This window comes from Pieris napi, chromosome 15, assembly GCF_905475465.1.
Source record: "Pieris napi chromosome 15, ilPieNapi1.2, whole genome shotgun sequence".
NCBI classification, from domain to species: Eukaryota; Metazoa; Arthropoda; class Insecta; order Lepidoptera; family Pieridae; genus Pieris; species Pieris napi.
Window position 1 is genome coordinate 3,141,919 of NC_062248.1, and position 22,435 is coordinate 3,164,353.

Genomic DNA, 22,435 nt, shown 5'->3' on the forward strand with positions numbered 1-22,435 from the left:
TTTAATACGTCTTGTTTAGTAATACTCAAAATAGGTAACATATTTGTTAGTCTGGAAAAAAATTGTGACATCATGAAGCTCTGTATACAGATGATCTAGAAGAGCGGAAAAATTTACAATAGACCTTGACAAAGAGGTAAGAAAAAAGGGCAATATTTTGTTTATTGATTACAAAAACCACTGGCGCTTTTAGGGCTGGACCACTGATTTCTGTATCTGATCTGTGATAATTTATTTTTCTTATAGGTGATCAACCTTTTGTACTGACTAATGATTTGTCGGCCTAAAGCTTGCCGGTTTCCTACGATATTTTCCTTCCCTGTAAGCGAATGTTAAATACGTACTCAGTTAAAGACGCAAGCTCAAGTCACTAGGCCAACACTGTTCTAATATCTGGTGCCCTACTGTAAATGTGAATCAAAGCACGTTACCATGGTAACCGTTCTTTTTACATAACCATAGTGTACTGCTTGCTAGTCTGTGGACTGTGAAATGTGTGTTTAAAATTTATATGTATTGAATGTCAGGAGTATCTGTATAGTGTGTTGAGCAAGCTGCACTAGATAACTAAATATATGAGAGGGTGAGACTGAACACATAGTATTACCTCAAGACAAGTTTAATGCTGTTTACGGCTGTATCGTTGTACAAATTACCAAAAAAACCTACAGGCTTCTCTATTATCCAATCAGTAGCTCATGGCATAGGCTGATACTTTACACAAATATCACCTATACCGATTTTTTTTATAAGTCCTCGAAGGCGTCAATTATTTCAGACTTAACTCGTTCTTTTTACCTAAAGACATTTAAACAAAACGGATTTCTAATCTCAATCCTATCAGTGTGTCTGTCTGATTGATGGATGTTCCCCGCCTTCGAAATAATTTGGCAATCTGTCACTCGAGAAGACACCTTGGGGAATAAATGTAGATTTACGTTTTGTCAAATACTTTGAATATAGACAGTCAACTATTAAGCGTTATGCGCATTTCCACGACAGTTTTTCTTATCTAAGGAAGCCCATGAAGCCTCTGTTTATGAAGGTATTTTATTAATAATTCAATACTATTCAAATTTATAAGTAACTATATTTCTTTAGCCACTTACGAACATAAATACAAGCTGACATACAAATAAACCAAGATCTTTGACACTATACAACAGTAGGAGATATTGGACTATGAAGAAGTTCAGTGTACTGGTGAATGGAAAGCGAAATTACGGAAAGCGTGGCAGAGGGCAAGATAAGGGATGGGATTCACAGTTAACAAGTTTAAAAGAAGGAGTTGCCTTCAAAATTATAACCTATTGACAAATTTGTACTAATATGAAAATCTCAACATCAGATAATTTACAATTCCAATCACACAATCTACCGTAATAAGCTATGTAAGTTTTAAAAGTCTAGGTTTTATAACCTCCTCTGAATACATAATAATGCAGTCAATACACAAAGAGCACGGAAAGACGATTTGCATATACTTAAAGTGCACTTAAAATATCTTGGGGCAACGGGTTTATAGACGTTTAAATTTTTACATGGAATTGTTAAAGTTTCAGAAAAACCGAGTGGAATAAAATTTGCATATGTAATTCCGAAGATAAAAAGCTGTTGAACTTAAGTGTTTCTAAATGGAGATTATAGGTTACTGTAATTTGCAATGTGTTAAAAATCACAATACGTTTATTGACATTAAAGTCAAAAATACCAGCTACTAGCTTTTATATGAGAAACTTGTTTTATTTCTAAAAAATGTAAGTTGTTGCTCTCTGAAAATATATAACAAAAGGAAAAAAAGAAAAACAATAAACAAAATAAAAGAAACCGACAAAAAACAAAAGAAAGGAGTATGGCAGAAGGCTCACGATTGCGTTTCCGCTCTTTAAAGATTAATAAGAATGCTTCATGATATGAGGGCATCCTAAGTTTTAAGTTCGCAAATATTGCAACGATCAACGCGGTGTTAGGTGTGAAATTTTGGAATAAATCAGTCAAAAATCCTTAAATTATATGTATTTAACATAGATAAAAACAAAACACAATATTTTCTTTCAAATATATTTATATTATTTGCAAGGACCAAATGAAGCTTTTTTATTGTTCACTATCCTATATGTGTCAATCTTAATCTAACCTGTCATTTTATTGGTACGAAGATAGCGCCAACATGTCACTGACATATTGACAGATGGTCCGTGGATGAAAAGAAAACTGTCTCTTTGAACATTGATATACTTATGTGGTTAACCATTGTAATGTGTCCTTGAATAAAAGATCAAAGATCTCGTTAAACGTAAATTTATCAATAAACCTTTTTATTAGTTTGACGATTATTTAAATGATCCTAATCATTGGGTTTGATTTGCTCCAGTTCAAACAATTTGTTTGACTCAAAACTTAGCAATTAAAAAGAGTAGCGGAGAGTTTCTTGCCAGTTCTTCTCGCCCGCTCTACGCCCTTGATTTGCAAATTGGTAGTAAATGTAAATTTGGAATCAATTTAACTTCTATTCTGACGTTCATAAGTGTACTTGGTTACCTATATGAATAAAGTTATTTTGAGTTTGAGTTGGACGCTTTAAAATATACTAAAGTACGAGGCATGCCTTTTAAGTTTTGTCGTTTGCAGAAAAAAACACAACTAGAACCTAATAATACTTTTTATTGTTTTTCAAAGTATTCACCACGTAGCTTAATACACTTTTCCATTCGCTTAAACCAGTTATTATAACATTAATTCCACTCTAAAGTGGAGGTGTTCAAAATGGCTGACGTGAAAGCGTCGACTGCTTCTTCTCCGGACTGGAACCTTTGACCACGAAGACTTTTCTTAATTTTTTGAAATGTAAAGAAATCGTTAGGGCTTAGGTCAGGACTGTATGGAGGATAGTCAAGAATTTCCACTTTTTCCTGCTTCAAATACTGAATTGTTTGACGAGCGCTGTGTGAGCTTGCGTTGTCGTGGTGCAGGGTGATGCGCCGCTTTAAGTTAGATTTTCGAAGTTTGGCGATGACTTGTGGTAAACAAACTGTGGTATACCACTCTGCGTTAACTGTTCTACGATCTTCAAGTGCAATAGTCGCAACATGACCGGTTTTTCTAACGAACGTGGCCACCATCTTCTTTGAAGTGCTTCGAGAACGAAAGAGTTTAGTCGGCTTTGGTTCGTCTTGAAATACCCAGATTGTAGATTGTTTTATGGAATCAGGATCGTAGGCATAGATCCAAGATTCGGCATCACTGATGATGTCGTAGACGTGATTTGACTCTCTTCGGTTGAACCTTTGCAGAGTTTTCTTACACCATCTGACGCGGGCCGCCTTGTGATCGTCAGAAAGCAGATGCGGTATCCAACGGCAAACTAGCTTTCTCACACCAAGCGTTTCATGCAAGATCTTCTGAATGGTTGTCCCTGAGATGCCTAATAGAGCCTCTATCTCTCGATACGTCACATGACAATCTTCGAGAATTAGTTGTCTCACAGCAATGATGTTTTCTTCAGTGAAGGCGGATTTTGGGCGTCCTTCGCTAGATTGGTCACTAACACTAGTATGTCCAGGCTGGAATTCTAAATACCAGCGTTCGATAGTCCGCAGACATAGGGCTTCATCACTGAACACAGATATTAGCTCTTCAAAACACTGAAGCCGTGTCAGGCCTCTTCTAAAGTTGTAGAAAATTATTGCACGAACATTTTCCTTAGAAAGATTCATTTTCGTACGTAACTTGACAGATTCAAATTGACGCTGTGACTAAACAATAGCATTAATCCTAATACTTTTAACTGTTTTGAGATTCAAAATGTAAACACATTCGAATATAGTACAGGTCCAAATTCAAAGTTGCCGGGAAATATGGAAACGACAGAACTTAAAAGGCATGCCTCGTATGCATGGATTAAAGTATACCATTGATGACGTCATTAAATCACGTATCATGGCATATCAGGTACCATTTGTCATAAGCTCGGTGCAGTAATGTAGTAATCGTAAAAGGAGCGGCTTACAAGTAGGATATCCAAGGCAACCGTAAATAATAATGTTTGTGGGTGTAGGTCTTGTCGGACCTGGACCAAATAAAGGAGGTACTAGAGAAGGGACAAGTTAAAAGTTCCCAGGCGAGCATGCACGGTGAATTTCATGCTAGTGGATTATGCGAGAGCAGTATGTAGTAAGTGGAAATCCATGGTCTTTTCACAGGATCCACGCCTTTTTTCTAAAAGGAAAGGCCCTTTAGAAAAAAGACGTAAATACAAAAATAAATATTAAAATAAATGCAGGTAAAAAGTTCATTTTTGTCCTAAGACGCTAGTTAGAGAAAAAATATGATTTTTAAACCGATTTCTTTTTTATAAATTTCAGGAAAATGTAGAACATTTTACATCCTACGTGTTTTCTATGAATACAAAATCAAAAATACTCTTCTTTAAAACAAGAATGAATCACTTATCACTTAATCACGTTAAGTGTTCTCCCCACGAGATCCGGCCTTTTAAGAAGTGGTAGGTTATTTTTTTGACGCTAAGTCAAATTGGTTCGGAATTACTTCAGTGGGTAGCTGGTTCCACATAGTTGTGGCGGCAAAAATTGCCTTAAAAAGTTGTAGAACGACGGACGTCGAGGTGATACTGGTGGAATTTCGTACTCAACCTCGACGTCCGATGAAACTCAGCTGCTGGTATTAATCCGAACAACTCCTCTGAACACACTTTTTGGTAAGAGTCTGGCTGTAAGAATATTTAATCACCTTCCTAGAAATTATAGATCGCTACCATGTAATGTTTTCAAGGGGAAGGTGATTAGGTTTTTAAAGTCAAGGTGCTTTTATAGAGTGACCGAATATTTAGAACATAAGTTTAACAATTACTCATAAATGACTTGACTTCTTATTATGACATTTGCATGCCTATTTATATATGGCTTGATTGTGCGGACTTTTCTTGTTGTTCGATTTTTTTATTTTGTACAACTATCTTGGCAAATAAAGGATTTATTTATTATTTAAATGCGATAGAAGATGCAGAGAGACCACACTTGTCAAGACCGCTTAAGTGCGATTATACTTCTTACTTAATTCACATGTGATAATTATAAGTTCTTAATTACAGGAACACATTCAAATTATCCTCAAAATCGTCTAAACTTGTACAAGAGATTCGGATTAAACTTTTCGTCGTAGTTTAACGCTTGAGGCCTGAAATTCGGAATGAAGGAGTCCAATTAGCGAAAACGACCTCCACATATGAGCCTTTAACATTTCCTACTGTGTTTAAGTGTTGAGGGCCACATTACTTGAAGAGTTGTAAGACAAGTTCTCTGTGTAAATATTAAATACCTTTTGGAAAACATTTACCGTCAGAAATAATTCACTGATATTTATTATTTCAGCTTGCTTCCTTAGACTGTTATTAAGTATATTTATACTTTATCACAGCCTAAGGAAGGAAGGATTCACTACAGGAATAATCTCCCGCTTATGTAACATGTATGGTCCTTCAAGAAAAGAGCGTACCAATTCTTAAAAGGCCGGCAACGCACTCGCGAGCCCTCTGGCATTGAAAGTGTCCATCACTTAACATCGGGTGAGTCTCCTGCCCGTTTGCCCACTGTTCTATAAAATAAAATGAAACAGAAAAATACATTGAATCTCTGGGTTAACTTTCGAAAATTTTAATATATTACAACAATTATTTGTTGCAAACTAAAAAGCAGTGTTGATTTAGTGGTTTCAGCGTGCGACCCTCATCCATGAGAAGGTAGATCCCCGGTCGTGCATCAATTCGCATCTAACGCTCACACAGTAAAGAAAAACATAGTGACGAAACCGGAATGTCTCCAGTCAAAAATTCGACGGCTTACACAACCCTTTTGTCTGATATCAGACAAAAGGCTAATCACCTTGTCTTTAAAACAAAAATGATCAAAGAAACGGATTCAGTCGTAGGCCCTTTTAGAGTTGTAGCGGATTATTATTTTGTAATAATTGTTAAGGTTTTGGCGTGTGGCTCTAAAGTTGTTGGTTGTGCACCAATCAATTTTTCTTCTATATCCACGTTATATATACGTTTGCTCTGCCTTAGATCCTAAAATCAATAACTTGTAAATACAGAAGGCTGATCATATAAGTGTCTATAAAATGAAAGTTATCAAAAAAATGCACCCGGTTACGGCAGATTCAAGGGTTGCAAAAGTTCTTAATTATATTATAATTAACAATTTATTGAATAAACCCAACACATGTCCAATCAGCTTCTAATTTGCTACGTAAATTTTTATTTGCTTTTTCTCCTGTTTTATGTTATTGTAATGTAAATAAAGAGTTATTATTATCACATGATACTTCGTACCCTCTACGTCGTAGCTCCGTGCTACGTAAGTCTTTTTGAGTGTCTTGTTGATGAACGCGCCACTGTAGCTGTAGGAAAAAAATATCGTCGTGAGATTTTAGGTCGCAGAAATGAAAGAAAGAAATGCGAAATTACCTTTTTTGTTATGTTAATACTGTTACGTCATAACTCTTAGTTTAAGTTAGTATTTTACTTATATTGAATAAGTTTTTATGATAAATATAAAAGTATTTAATTTTTGTACAGAAATGAAGAGACGCGTAGGAAATAGGAATGATTAATTCACATGACCGCCATGCATAATACCTGCTCGCTAAATCTAATATATACAATTATCGTGTCGCAATGTTCATTCCCATACTCCTCCGAAACGGCTCAACCGATTCTTATGAAATTTTTATGCATATTTAGTAAGTCTGAGAATCGGCTATTATCTATATTTTATACCCCTTAATGTTAAGGGTGGTCCAACCCTAAATTTTTATTTTTTAGATAAATTTATTTTTTATTTTTTTATGATACTACTTACAAAAATATATACAAACCTTAATGTTCACCCCTCTACAATCAACCCCTATTTTTATTTGTTAATTAAAATCTTATGACTTGATCTCCGAGGTTTATATAGAGAAAAATTCACAGAAAACCTAAAAAGTTTTCATCCCGGAAAACTGAACATTCTCTGGGGTAGCAAAGCAAAATGTTTCATGTTGGTATGTACTAAAAAGGTAGGCTAAATAAAATCACATTAAGGAGAAACGAAGTTCGCGGGGGAAGCTAGTACTATTCTAAATATAGAAGTTTTTCAAGGGAGATATAGTATATTTTGAATACAAATATTTTTAAAACGTGAACGAAAACTAGGAGGGTTTACGAAAGCCCTCGGGCGTGGCTATTCCTCCGGGCGTGATTCTTTCAATTGTTTCGCGTTTTCCCGACATCCGCGGCTTGAAAATGAATATAAAATTAAACTTTGCTTTAACAACTTGAATAGAGTTCACTTTAATACATCTTGATCTTGGAGTAAATTTAAACATTTTTTTTTAATTAGTGTCGAATGTAAATAGATCTTGGGAACGTCCTTCTTGCCAGTTCTTCTTGCTCGCTTGCCCTTGACTTGCGAACTGGCAATAAATGTAAATTTAGAATCAATTTAACATCTTTTCTGTTGACGTTTATAAGTTTACTTGTTATATGAATAATGTTAGTTTGAGCTTATGGTGCGAGAGGTTTTCCTCAGAACAGCTGTTATCATTTTAACAATTCATAAAAACCATGTCAATAAGTCTAATTGCACTCTTAACTAGAGTACTCTTTTGCTCCTTCTCTCAAATTTTGTTTACGCTGTGATGAAAAGGGACACAGCAGTACTTTACTCAAAACAGTGCAATTAGACTGATATCAATGTTCTTTTTTTTATAAGACATAAGTACTAACAACCAAGATGGATCTTTGTTAACTAAAATAAATAAATAATTATTCTAAGCTAATATTTTATAAAATAATTATGTACGTTTACAAGATGGGTTGGTAGCTGTTTAACAAAAAAAAATATCCAAGTCCCTGATAATTAAAATAATAATAAAATATGAGGTGAAAACTCAGTAGTAACATCATTATAAATAAAATAATTCTATACTAATACTTAATGTATACACGCAAACAGTAAAAAAGCTAGAATTTCAAAACCGGTACAGAAATATTAATTTCAACTATTAAATCACCAATAAAAATCGTAATTCCAAATTCAAAATGTAAAACATACCTTCACCAAATCATGTAAAAGAGGAATTGCTGACGGAAGGATTGGTTAACAAATTGGATAACTTGTGGAAAAAATCTCCAGGGATATGGAAATTTCGAGAACCCTTGAGCGAGGTAAGGGTCAGCTTTCCTTAGCACCCTTAATTAGCTGAAAGCCGGAAGATTATTTTTATTTTCGGAACTTTATATGTTATAAAGATTTTGTTTATTATCCACAAAATTCCTGTAATATGTTTAATAGGACTTTATATGTTTATAAAGAATATTAAAATTCATTGTATATCTATATTTTGATTATTATTCAGTTTTGTCAATGTTAGTAAAGATTATAATAATAATTTTATGATAATTGAATTTGATGCTACAAAATTTTAACATAAATACAATATAAATTCGTTTTTAATAAATCGAGCATATTTCGTTTATGAATTATTCTTAAAATCAATAATAATAACAATAAAGCCTCATTTATTCCTTGAAAAATTCATCCACATTATAAAAAAGATACATAAACATTTTTTTAAAGACCTCTTATAGAGTACTGACCTCCTCCTGGCTCAATCTTTCCCTATCTTAAGCAATCTTTTTACTACCTTACTTATTGATAATATAAAAGTATTAATATAATAACATAATATTATTGTTTTAAGACGTTTTAAAATTATAATGAAACAGAAGAAGTTTCCCCACTAACTTCTTTAGTCGTTGGCCCACTGTGCAAGAGGGCCATCTCTCTTTCTTTTCCCTGGTGGCCCTTTTCACCTTGTTACTCTGTTTGTGCATCTGCCATTTACTATAATTTTTTAACGTCTTTTTAAAAAACTATAATATTATGTTTATTATAGCTTAGTTCAGGTAACAAATATATCATTAGGATAAATATTAAAAATAAATAAGGTTGCACCTTTTTAGGTTTGGGCCTCAGATTTCTGTATCTAATAGGCAAGTAGGTAATCAGCCTCCTGTGCCTAGGATAAATATTGCATAACATAAAATACTTTTCCATATAAACGAAAAACATTACCATAATTCGTTCATTAATAAGTGGCGTAAAGTTCGATACGTCACTAAGATTAATTGTCCGAATATCCATTATGCTCTGTTGTCCACGCTTTGGGCCCTTTTATATCGTCGACTATTGTTTCGCTTGGGATCAACAAAAAGTTTTAAAAGTTCTTACACCAACCATAATCTGGTTACAGACAAATCCACAATTTAGACCCTGTCGCCCAGACATAGAACCTAAAAGCAAGACAATGATAATTCCGAACGAAAACATAATTATGTCGTCTAAGTAACGAGGTCACGAATAATTTTTTGTTTTTGTCGGTCATTTAAAACTTTCATTAGTGAATTCGTGCGCGCTAAAAATTCCACTTTATTTTTCTTTAAGTTGTTTAATTAAATCGTCGCTCGGCTGAATGGGTTGCAACATGAATGTTTTCACTGTAAACGACGGCGGAACTTTTCAAAATTTACGCTAACGTTTTAAAATCTAGGTAGATAGTAACTGGCCTTTGAGTCGAGGAGCTCGTTTAGCACTAAATTGTGGTTTTAAAAGTTACGCAATTAATGTTCGGGCAGACCTTAACGACGCCTGAAATTTTTCCGTCTACCTTAAATGGAATTCTAGGAAAGCAAACCGATATTGCTAATTGGTCACGAATTTTATTACTATAATGACTATAAATCTGCTCTCAATTTGTGAGCCAAAGCTTATATATTTATGTCGCTGTAATGATAAGGAAGGCGGGCATCAAGGAAACATAGACATAGACATAGACATAACATTTATTACAAACGAAAACAAAAAAAAAAAATGTTTCATTTCGTCAACGTTTGTTAACATATTATTATATTTCTGTCCATAGTTTGAGATGGTAAAAAGGACTGATTTATTAATAACATAAATAACTCCTTACTTACTTATACCAGTTAAATAACATAAGAGTCTAAGAATATAAAAAAAATGTTGTGACGATATATAATATTGAACTAATAAACCTGTACCTCGATATTTCGCACGGGCGTCAATTACAGCTTCCTACAGTCGCACTTTGTACCACTTTAAGATTGTAAACCAATTATTATTATTAGTTTGAAGTATTTTTTTTTTAATTTAATTCAAAGAAATTTGTGAATTCTAGTAGTGAGTTTCATTTTTATTTATTTATTTATAGCACCAAGTAGACACTGATACTCGTACATGCATGCAACACAAACACAAGCCAAGTGCTACCCCAATTATAGGCGCATACAATATTCTAATGAAGCTTATAGCTAAAAAAAATCAAATCAAGATAAAATAAAAATAAAAAATAAAAACGCTTTGAAGTATTATAATATTATTGTAATGAATCTCGACGCTTCGGTGGACGAAAAAATTGTGACTAATTTATGTTTCACCGACACATAACACCGTTCTTTTTTAAAAATAAATAATTAACAAAATGTTTCAGAACTTTTCGCATCGTAATTTTTGGTATCGTCATTTCGTTTTTGTATTGCTCTTGCTTTTCTGTGATATGATAGCAATATGTAACAGAAAAGAATATAAAAAAACCTAATGTACACAACAGGTGTAGGTGAATTAATTTCGACCCAAATAATAGGTGAAAAGTTATTTTAATACTTCGATTAGACAGAGGTGTGTGGAATGTGAGCAAAGGCAGAGATTAAACATTCTTGTAAAGGCCAGACCGCATTCCGTTACCTGAGTGAAAATCGTACTACATTGCGTGCTACGTGCTTGGGCTAATGATATGTTTCTTCATGTCTTTTACGTACATTTAACCGATTAAATCGTATATTGGACACAATTATCTCATGGTTCAGTGATACAGAATCATTTTCCTGGAATAACTATCCCAGCTCTAGAACTTTCTTGATTACATTAATGAAAATACTTAACCTTCTAAATTTTACCAAGTTCATGGCTTAGAGGTTAATGAACTTTTAAATAAACTCATTCTAAACGAAAAATAATAAATCTCAGGCAACTAACCCAATAGGACTACAAAAAAGTATATTATTTCAATGTTAGACACTAACATGAATAAAATAATATAAAATGTAACTAAAACTAAAATCAGCCAACTTTCGCCGAAAAACCCAGAACAATATCAGAGCGGTGAAAAACCTCTCTTGAGATTTATGAAGAGAATTCTAACTAACCAGTGCTCAGGTTGTCTTCAGAGAATTCAGAGTTGTACACAAAAATTCAGTCTCGTCATTACATTCATTTTTCCAAAAACTTTTGTTATTTATTAGCCAGTTTTTATTCAATTTGGATAGGTTTGAATTATAGTAAAAACGTGTTACTTTTCACAATGCTTTATGGTCACAAAAGAATACAATATGTATTTATTTATTTACAAAAACTTGCCACACAGATACTGGTAGTTTAGTTAAATGAAATACAATATTTAATGTGTACACGAGGAGAAAAAAATTATATCGATTCACAAATTATAAAAACTAAAGGAAAATTGATTTTAAAGTATCTATGTACGTATATATAGCCAGACCTAGTTCGTTTATAAGAATTATCTCTCTGGATATCGGTGAGTTTAGGCCAAAACGGGGTTTTCATGGGGGATGCCTGCGGTATCACGAGGGTACACGAAGTTTAAATTGAGTTAAAAGGTCAATCAACCTGATTCTTAAATATATTATTACAAACGACATTAGTTCATTTTCTACGATTCTCCAATGACAACGTCTTAAAGTGCTTGGTTTCGTATGTTGGCAATTCTTTTTTCAAAATGCCACTGGAGAAAAGTAGATGCCATATTTTTGTAAGTTATATTGTCACATTGATGAATAGCAAAAACCTTATTCGAATAAGACATCATTGCCATTTTGCGTGATGCATTATGATACGATGAATTAAAATAAGTATATTTAACTATACTATTTAAACATAAAGAGAGCAGCGTTGTCAGCGTGCGACTCTCATTCCTGAGGTCGTAGTTTCGATCGCCGGCTGCACCAATGGACTTTATTTCTATGTGCGCATTTAAAATTCGCTCAAAAGGTTTAGGAAAACATCGTGAGGAAACCGGCTTGCATTAGAATGAAAACATCGACGGCTTGTCGAAACAGGAGGTTGATTACCAGTAGGTAATAGGTGGGCAAGTATGCCCACTAGATTCACAAATGATCATGAAACAAATACATAAATCTGAGGCCCAGACCTAAAAAGGTTGTAGCGCCACTGATTATTTTGTTTTATTTTAAGATATTCACGCTAATGGCCTGTATAAGTCCTAGGCCTAAATGAAATTATAAAATACACGACATGTAATATAAACCGAATGAACTTGAAAAATATTTAATAAATATCTCTATTAATAAAACTAATTGCGCTACAACCTATGAGGTCTGGCCTCAGAGTTCTGTATCTGTTTCGTAATTATTTCTTTTCTATAATAGGCAAGATCAGCATGTACCTGACATATGCTACACAGATTTTTCGGTCTAAGACATGACGGTTTCCTCAATATGTTTTCTTTCATCGAGTATTAAATACGCATTTAGACAGATAATCCATTGGTGCACAGCCGAGGACCGTACCTACAACCTCAGGTATAAAAGTAGCACGCTAAAGCCAACACGAAAATATCTCTATGGACTCTAAATCTATTCTTTATTGTACTTAACGAAATTATTGCCAAATACGCCTATCAAGCGCTACGAAAGTTCAATTATGTATATTAAGAATCTTTACTAACAAAATTCATTCTATAAGCATTAAAAACGAAATTAGATGAACGCTACAGTAATAAAACAAATTTGGTACGTGTTTAAGTTCGTGACGCTTAATTCAAATAAAGTTTTCAAACTATTCGAGGGCGAGATGAAGTAGAATTCCTTTTGGTACTCGAGAGGAACCATGGACTAGGAGATGAATATATTTTAACCAGGTTTTTATATTATAAAGCTCAAGTGTTTGTTTGATTTTAAACAATTATTGATGTGTTGGTTAGTCCTTTTATCACATTATGACCGATTAAATACACGAAACTCTTCATACACAATAGGAAATAATGAAGCTAACAAATCGCTCTTACGCTGATGCGTAAAAAATGAGTGGAAATTAGCTCCTGGTAGATGGTACCGGGGACCCCTGAGCTGGTGCTATCTTCGCTTAACAAGATATTGCAATACAGCGAGGAAATGCTATGAAGGTACGCTGCCACAGGGACCAAACTTTTTAAATGTTTTAATTTTCAGATTTATCCAATTTTAATTATTATTATTATGTAGGTTAATATTATAAATACGAGTACTGTATAATTTGTGTTGGAAATAAATAGTCTCAAATAGTGAGATATCGACATAACCCCGATGCAAACTTGTAAGGAAAATCAATAAAAAAGTCAAAAGACAGCCTTTCAGGATTTTATAATTAATAATTTACCTTAAAAAGTACACAAGCTCTCACTGCATCAGGTAATATTAGGTAAAAGACGGCGATTTTAATTACGCTCCATCGACATTCCGCAGTCGGATCGGATCGCTGTCGTCCGGAATCCGGCCGATTAGCTTTGACTTCCTACAAGGAAACTTTGCAGATTCTTGCAAACTTATTACGAAGTCGATCGTGGATATGATATTCAATATTATATTTTCTAATATTCTTTGTGTAATTGTTTTCTATACTAATATTATAAAGAGGAAAGGTTTGATTTTTTGTTTGTTTGAAATGAATAGGCTCCGAAACTACTGGACCGATTTCAAAAATTCTTTCACCATTGGCAAGCTACACTATTCCTGAGTGATATAGGCTATGTTTCTTTTTTAAAAAAAATAGGGGTGCTTACTAAAACTTCAATAATCTAACTCAAGGTGTAAACAAATAAACAAAAAACTTCCTTCAATCGTGTGCTCTGCGAAAACTATTTATGATAGGACAAAATTATGTATCACAATTTTTCAGGACACATCACTATCTATAAAAAATGTCACGAGCAGCTTTATTATTTTTTTTTTATTAAAATACCACCGCTAGAAAAGGCTCTTTATTCGTACCTAGGTATTGATCCAATATTTTATTTATCAAAATAATTACCAACGTTTCACATAAGCTACAATTTAATGGCATAACCACAAAAAAGCATGGTGGATTGGTGTTCTCCTGCCTTTTCTCTTGAATAGTTTACTACTATGTAATATAACAAAAATCTTAGCCACAGCTACGCTTGGCCGAGTCTACTAGTATTAAATAATATTAATTCTTCACGACCAACTCCGGATTTAGGGCAGCAGAACCGGGGCTACAAAAAGAGGACACAATAGAGACTTTAATAGTAAAAGAAACTTGATTTCACAATAAATTATTTATTGTAAAACTCAACTGAAATTCATTTAACAATAATTTGGGGCTCCTTTGTTGCCCCGAAGCGTCCACCTCTAAATACAGCATTGTTCACGATTTTAGTGAATTACCGGAAGGAACAAAAATTTCGTAGAAAACACTTTAATATGGAACAAAAATAACCCCTACTCGTTTAATAGTTAACTTAATTAAGTTTTTCTACTATAGTAAATACATTATCGAAAAATTATCTATTTATCACGTAGAATGAAAAAATAACGTTAAAATTTTAACCGTAGCTGTGTTGTTAGGAGATTTAATTAACTGTGTTAGTTAACTGGGAAACAACTAACAACTATCCAACTTACAAACACCTTCCGCTCAACATAAACAAAACATCACTATTGTGAAAGAAAGTACAATCCTTGAGATACAGTGTACTAACTTGTAGTGTATCACTTTAATAACCCTAAAATTAGGGTAACTAGGTGTATTCTCGTTTCGCAAATTTCCAACCTTGACGTATAGCGTTTCACGACAGAGTGCTTAATTAAACACCTTTTGCAGCGCACCACCACTCTCTAGCTATTTCAGAACCATTACGACTTAGGAGTCTTCAAGAGAAGATTGTATCATTACCTTATATGCTATAAGGCATGTTGCAAGTGTCTATGGGCGGCTGTAAACACTGAACTATAACTTCATGTCGCGAAAATGTTCGCAATTAACTTAAATTAACACTTTTTCTGTTCCTTACGTACTTAAGAATTTAAGAGATAAAACAAGGTTTGCTGACGTTGCATATAAAACAAAAGAACTAAAATGGAAATGGGCTGGACATACCATGAGAGGAGCAGATAAATGGAGCAAAATTGCAACACTATGTCAACCAAGAGGCCATTAAAGAAACAGAGGTAGGTAATCTAAAAGGTGGGCCGATGAAATCATGGAAATGGCTGGAAAGACTAAGACCTGGACGAGTTTGGTATACAATAAGGAAAAATGGAGGACAATGAGGGAGGGAGGCCTTTGGCCGTAGGCACATAGAATCAGTTATCGTAGATTAAGAAAAACAATAGTCATAATGTATACATTTTGTATTTCTGATATAAGGCTATCAATAAATAAAAAAACACTTTTTTCTGACGAAGGCTGATAGGATATATCTATCCTAGACCCAAAACTCGTAATATGCTAGGCACAGATTATCAACTTGTCCATAAACGACATGTTTAAATGTACCTCTGTAAATTACGGAGTTGCAATTGTCGAAAAACAATTTTATGTCAAAATTAAGCAATTTAAAGTAACAAGTTTTATGGCCTCGAGTCCCACTGTCCGTTAAACAGTGTTTAAACAAATAAAGAGAAACGCTTCGAAGCAAAACTGCAGAATTAAGATTACACGTTTGAATTCCTTTGTAATGTCCGCCATCCCGTATAACTTGTCCTGAAAACTTGACATTTTTAAAGTTCTCCACCGCGTCTTGCTTTATATTAACTGATGAACGTGACTTTTAGAATTGAGAAACTGTTCTCATAAACGCAATGTCTTAAACGTATCATTTTGCAAAGAAACTCACAAAATATGCGTTATTAAAGGTTCATTTATAAGATCTCCGTCACTAAATTCAACTGGCGGGCCTCATCGATTTATATGAATATTTGCTAATTTATTTGTAAGAGTATATCAGGCTTATACTTATTTCCAATACACAAATACAAATATATTTAATAAATATACAAGGTAATAATAAATAAAAATGGATAAATAAAAAATTAAAACAAATTTAAAAAGATCTCTGTGATCTGTACTTTTAACGCTGGCAGCATTTCCCCGCTGTGTTGCGATACTTATTCGTTGAGCGAGGAAAGCACCAGCTCCGGGGTCACCGATACTACCTACCAGGCGCCAACTTAAATCTTTAATTAGCGCCTGTGCATCAATAATTCCTATGCTACCTACCAACCTGACCATACAACTGGATGCTAAAGAAAAAAATATTTTTTTTCACAATATTTTTTACACATTACTGTTTTATTACACAATTCATGGGGGAATAGGTCAAGTTTACCCACTCTTCCATTTTTATCTAGAGGAAATTAGAAACGGCTAAAGGAAAATCTAAAGAAAATTTTTAAAGTAAAGAGTCCGGCTAACTTTTATGAAGATATATCTTGTTAGTTAGCCCTCTTAACAGCAAATGAGTCACGGGAGAATCCCCAAGTTTTTAATGAGGCTTACAGGCTAATCAACAAACTTTCACTAAGCTGCAACGCGACTCCTTGACGAGATAAACACGGATTTTTATACATACAATTTACTTGGCATCTATATTTTTTATTGCAATATTTATTATAATGAAAAAAAAGCGTAACGTGTTTATATACCATGGTAGAGCAGTGTTGGCCTAGTGGCTTCAGCGTGCGACTCTCATACCTGAGGTCGTAGATTCTATCCCCGGCTGTGCACCAATGTACTTTCTTTCTATGTGCGCATTTAACATTTGCTCGATCGGTGAAAGAAAACATCGTGAGGAAACCGACATGTCTTAGACCCAAAAAGTCGACGTCGTGTGTCAGGCACTGGAGACTGATCACCTACTTGCCTATTAGATTAAAAAATAATCATGAAACAGATTCAGAAATCTGAGGCCAAGACTTTAGTCATATACGAAACAAGTACACTTATGAACGTCAAAAAAGAAGTTAAATTAATTCTTAATTTACATTTACTACCAGTTTGCAAGTCAACGGCGCAGAGCGGGCAAGAGGAACTGGCAAGAAAGTTTCCGCCACTCTTTTTCGACTACTTAAATTCCTGTGGCAAAACACGATAATTTTATTTATTACTTATTTATTTACTTATTTTCGTTATAAGCAAAGCCACAGTAACTAGGATATACATAGGTCAGAAGGGGCAGATCGCTTGTAATAAAAAACTTAACTCTGGAATAGCTTCAAGCGTTGCGCTTTATTTTATTAAGCTCATAATTGTCTGTTGTTGAGGCACTTAACAGTTTTATGTTATGAAAAAGCTGGAATGGGAAGCTAGGAGAGCGGTTCGTTCTTTTTGTTTATCCACAAGATGGAAGGAACAACATAAAGTTTAGTATTTTACGTAATTAACATTAAATGCACTGTGTATAAGAACTGTTTAGCTGTTGTTTTAGTGACGAAAAATAACCCCTTTAAACAGAAAATTCAAACGAATTTAAAAAGTTTGATTCCTTTAATTTACTCCTTCCAAAATGGTAAAATACGAAATTAAGCGAAAAAACTGGCCTACTACTGTGTATAACAAAAGAAAAGGATAAGATGGGGACCTTCCCTCTTTAGTGGAATTTTAGTTACATGTTACTAGTATGGATTTTCATTTTAAATATAAATATACTAATAATAACATAATTACAAGAATCAGTATCAAATAAAACGAATGAATGCTATCCTAAACCAAGAAACTGACTTAAATCAGTTCATATAATGCACTACTAGATGGCGCTGACGGACTAATAAAACGCACTATCGTATTATTTTAAATAGCGGCAACTACGTTTAAGCGTTACTTCCGTCAGATTTTTTTTTTGTTATTCCCTATTCGCGCCTAAAGAAGTTTTACTTCAATATTAATAATGGTTTGTTCGTTAATTAGAAATCAACTCCAGTTTGTAGAAATTTCTTCTCAAATTCTATAATTCTATAAATACACACTTTTCAAACCAAACTCAAGTTAAGACAAGCATCAATATCGTGTTACACGAATTATTTGGAGTGATTTATCCTATCATAAGTCAAAAACTATTTTAAATTAAATATCTTAATCTTATTGAAGCCCAATGTCTGACTTTATTAGCATTAGCAGAAAATTAATCTATATATATAAAAATGAAACCCGTTTTCCGTTGTCACGACATAACATGAAAACGGCTTTACCGATTTGTCTGATTTTTTTTTTATAATATACCTCGAAGTACGGAGATGGTTCTTACGGAGAAAAATTAAAAAAAATTGAGTGAAAAAGTCTAAAAACAACACTTTTCTATATTCCCATACAAAATATTCGTAATAATACTTAAAAGTGAATTTGAACCTTAAAACCATAGCATAAAGTTCAAGTGTTAGTGGAGGGGTTCCGGGAAGGTAAATTTTTATTGAAGTTATACTTCTTTAGGCGCGTTATGAAAAATTTATGAGAGTAAAATTTTACAATGCGCGCGCACCTGTGACACAAAATTAGGAGTGTGATTATAGCGTGCGCGAGCGAGATAGGAATAAGACAATCTACAAGTAAAAAGAAATAGAATATGCGTGAAGTTCGTATGCCAAGAATTTTGAATGACCACAATGACAGTTGTCATTTACCTTTTAAACAAATAAAGGAGTTTTAATTATTTTTTTCAAAGAAATTTAGCAATGCTTTTTGAATTATAATCGGAAGTGATTTAAATTGATTATTTTTCCGACCCAAATATCGACCAATAGAATTGCACCATTCGACGTCACGTGGTACAACCTACATGGTATTATACTGATAATTTTTTGAAAATTTTCTCTGGTCGTTGCTTCAAGAAAAGTATTAAGTAGTTGTTTTATTCATTATGAAATTCTTATTTGTTAACTGTACATTTCGTCTCATGGTGCAATTCTATTGGCCGACATTTGGGTCGGAATAATAATCCCCCGAATACCACACGAGCTTCAAAATTATCTGGCATTTCCCTCAAGGTTCCCTGCAAACAAATATAGTCGTCATGACGACAATTTTGAAGCTCTTGTGGTATTATAAGTGAATATTAACCAATAATAATTAATATTTGTGAAAAAACTGTGCTCATCAACCTTCCTAAGTGCTTCAATACAAGTGAGGTTAACTATCCGTATGTATTATTATTATCGAGTAATGTTTTGATTAAAAAAATGACCACATTGTTTAATCAAAACATGTAATTTTTCTGATATAATCTAGCAAAGATAAGGACAAGAGACAAAAAACAATTGATGAATCAGTGTAAGTGCACTAAATTGAATACAAAAAAAGAGTTGTCATCTTATCGCTGTGAAACATCAAAACCTGGAGCTGGAACAAAGCCAAACTATTTTTAATAATGCCAAAGAAGTATAACTTCTTACGCGCGTACATAAGTACACGCACCCTTTTTTTTTTTAGACATAATGTATTTGTTGTCTTATCAATTTTCTTTTTTTTATCTTACTAGCTAGACCGGTGTCCCGAATAGCAGAATAAGTATTTTAAACAAATAAAGAATCGACTGTTAGGCGGTACGATGTTCGCCAGGTTAGCTAGTTAAATAATAAAAATAAATAATTATATTAATTTTATGTTAACGTTAGTCAGGCTTTAGGCTTCAATATATTACTTAGTTATAATTTAAATAAGTATTTGGAGTTGTACTAAATTTTAGAATTGTGGCCAGTGGTGTAACTATACCATCTGGGGCCCGTGGCAAATTCTTTTGATGGGACCCTATCAGTAAAAATGGTCACGTTGTACTCAGTTTAATTCTAATAAACTTCGAGATTTTCAGCGTCCTCAATAACACGTTGTATATGTCCCTCTAAAGGCGGAAACATACTACCAAAACGCGACGCTACACCACGCCATCCGACGCATGTCAGTACTTATCAATCCCATATATTTAATATGGTCAGATGCACATAGACAACATGCCATGTTATCACACGCGGTAACATCCAATCGATTTGGATCGGCGTGTTGTGGATGTTGTGATGATGACGTCATGCGTCAGTCTTTAGAGTTTTTGACATGAATGTCAACTTATATAGTTAGATATTTTTGGATTTATTTGGCGAAATGAACGACGAACAATTAATTGACTTGTTGAATTGAAAAAATATGACATGAGATTACCTCAATACAAGGACAAAAACAGGGAGTTAGGATGTTGTTAGTTTAATACAAATAACCTGCTAATCAATTCAGTTTATTAGAAAAATACAGGGTGGGCCAGAGAGATTTGCGAATTTGAAAAAAATATAATAAAAAATTTAAATACAATACACATACAATTTTTTATTTCAATTAAAATAGACATCTGGGAAATTTATTTCTTAAAAATAACATCATCCAGGTGTGCACCATTGCGCTGCAAACATTCCTCGAATCTGAACCTCAAATTGGTAAAAACTTGCTGGCACATTGCGCGGGGAATAAATCAGCTAAATGACTTCTGAATTTGCAAGCGTGTCGTGGTGTCGCGTGTTGGTAATGTGCACGATGGACATCGGGTGTCAACACGACACGTCGCGTCGCGTTTTAGTAGTATGTTTCCGCCTTAATGGCCATAGGCCTCCTCTCTTAGGCGAGAGGGATTGGTCAGTAGTCCCCACGCTAGCCCAATGCGTATTGGAGACTTCACATTCATCCATAGACCATAATATCACTTGGGCAGGGGCCCTCTTAGGTCGGGGGCCCGTGGCATTTTGTCAGCCCTGCCACCCTATTGTTACGCCACTGATTGTGGCTGAAAATCTATTTTAAAATTATATTAATTATTCTAGCTATCAATAAATTTCAAGATTAGCTACTGACTTTTTTTAGGATCACCTGATGTGACACCGCCCTTGGACACTCAATGCTAGAGCGGTCGCGAGTGCGTTGCTGGTCTTTTAAGAATTGGTACGCTTTTTTATTTTGACTGAATTCAAACCATATTTAACTGGTGGCTCTCATGTGATATTTAATAATCTAAGCATCCCTCCCGTGTGTAATAATCATAATTGATCTAGTTACTGGTTTAAAAGAAAATTTAAATTTTTATAATCAAAATCAAAATTTCGAATTTCGATGATTAATTGCAAACCGCACATAATTTCGTAATAAACAAATATTTATGATTTTTAATCTAGAACAGAGAGCTTTAAACTCTGACGAACGTAAACTCGTATATAGAAAAGTCTTCACGTAAAATTTAAGTTTTATAAAATAAATAGCTTGAAAAACTGTTGGTTTAAATGTTAAATACAGGCGAGTAGCCACAACTCTGTGGTCGGCGTGGCTGCTTTCGACTCGTTGAAGCAAAAAATCGTGTAAAAATACGTGAACAGTTATTACTTAAATCTCTGTTCATTTACTTGTTTTCAGTTCAGTGACCAGTTCTTTGCTTAGATATGATTAAACATTTAATTTAAACGATGAATTATGAATGTATTTATTACAATGCATTCTTGTTCATGTACTTCATTAACTCCCCTGGGGCCTGGACGAGATCTCGTTGTTTAAATATCGTTACTATTTATTTATTAATATATTTTATGGATATTTACATTTGTACAAAGACCATCAAACATTTTCCTTTACAAAGGCAAAAAGTGGGAAACTGAGGCTCGCGTGACGTTAAATGACACCGCCGACTACGGACTAATTCTTACTCTGACGCCGGTCTTATATGAATTGGATTCTTTAATATCTTATAAGAATTGGTTCGGACATACTCCAGTGGGAAGCCGGTTCCACAGCCATGGTGCGCGGCAAAAAGATCCTTAGAAACGCTCAGTCACCATTGACGGCGACGTAAATTTGTACTTTTTTTAATAAAATACTTTACAATTCTGAAAATGTGATATTATTTATATGATAGGTATTTAAAGCTTTCTAGGCCTGTCGTATAAATCAATACGATATTAACAGGGCAAGTATAAGAGGTTCGTCAAAGGAAGGCTCATCCAATCAGCAGAACAATGAAGAGCCCTTGGGAGGAAATTCGTTATCCCCAACGCTTCATATAAACTAATGCATATTGAGAAATTGCTTGGTCCTTGTCAGGAATTAAATTTTAGATGAAAAGCATTGTATCAACAAGTATGATTCCATCATTCCACTGATGGAAATTTTTAGTACAAAATTCCAGTCTTAGCTTATTCTATATAATGTTTTTGACATTATATATATTCTCGTTTAAGTTGATATTTTAGTACTAATGTCAATAATTGCTGTCATTAATTATTGTTCATAAAGGGATTTTT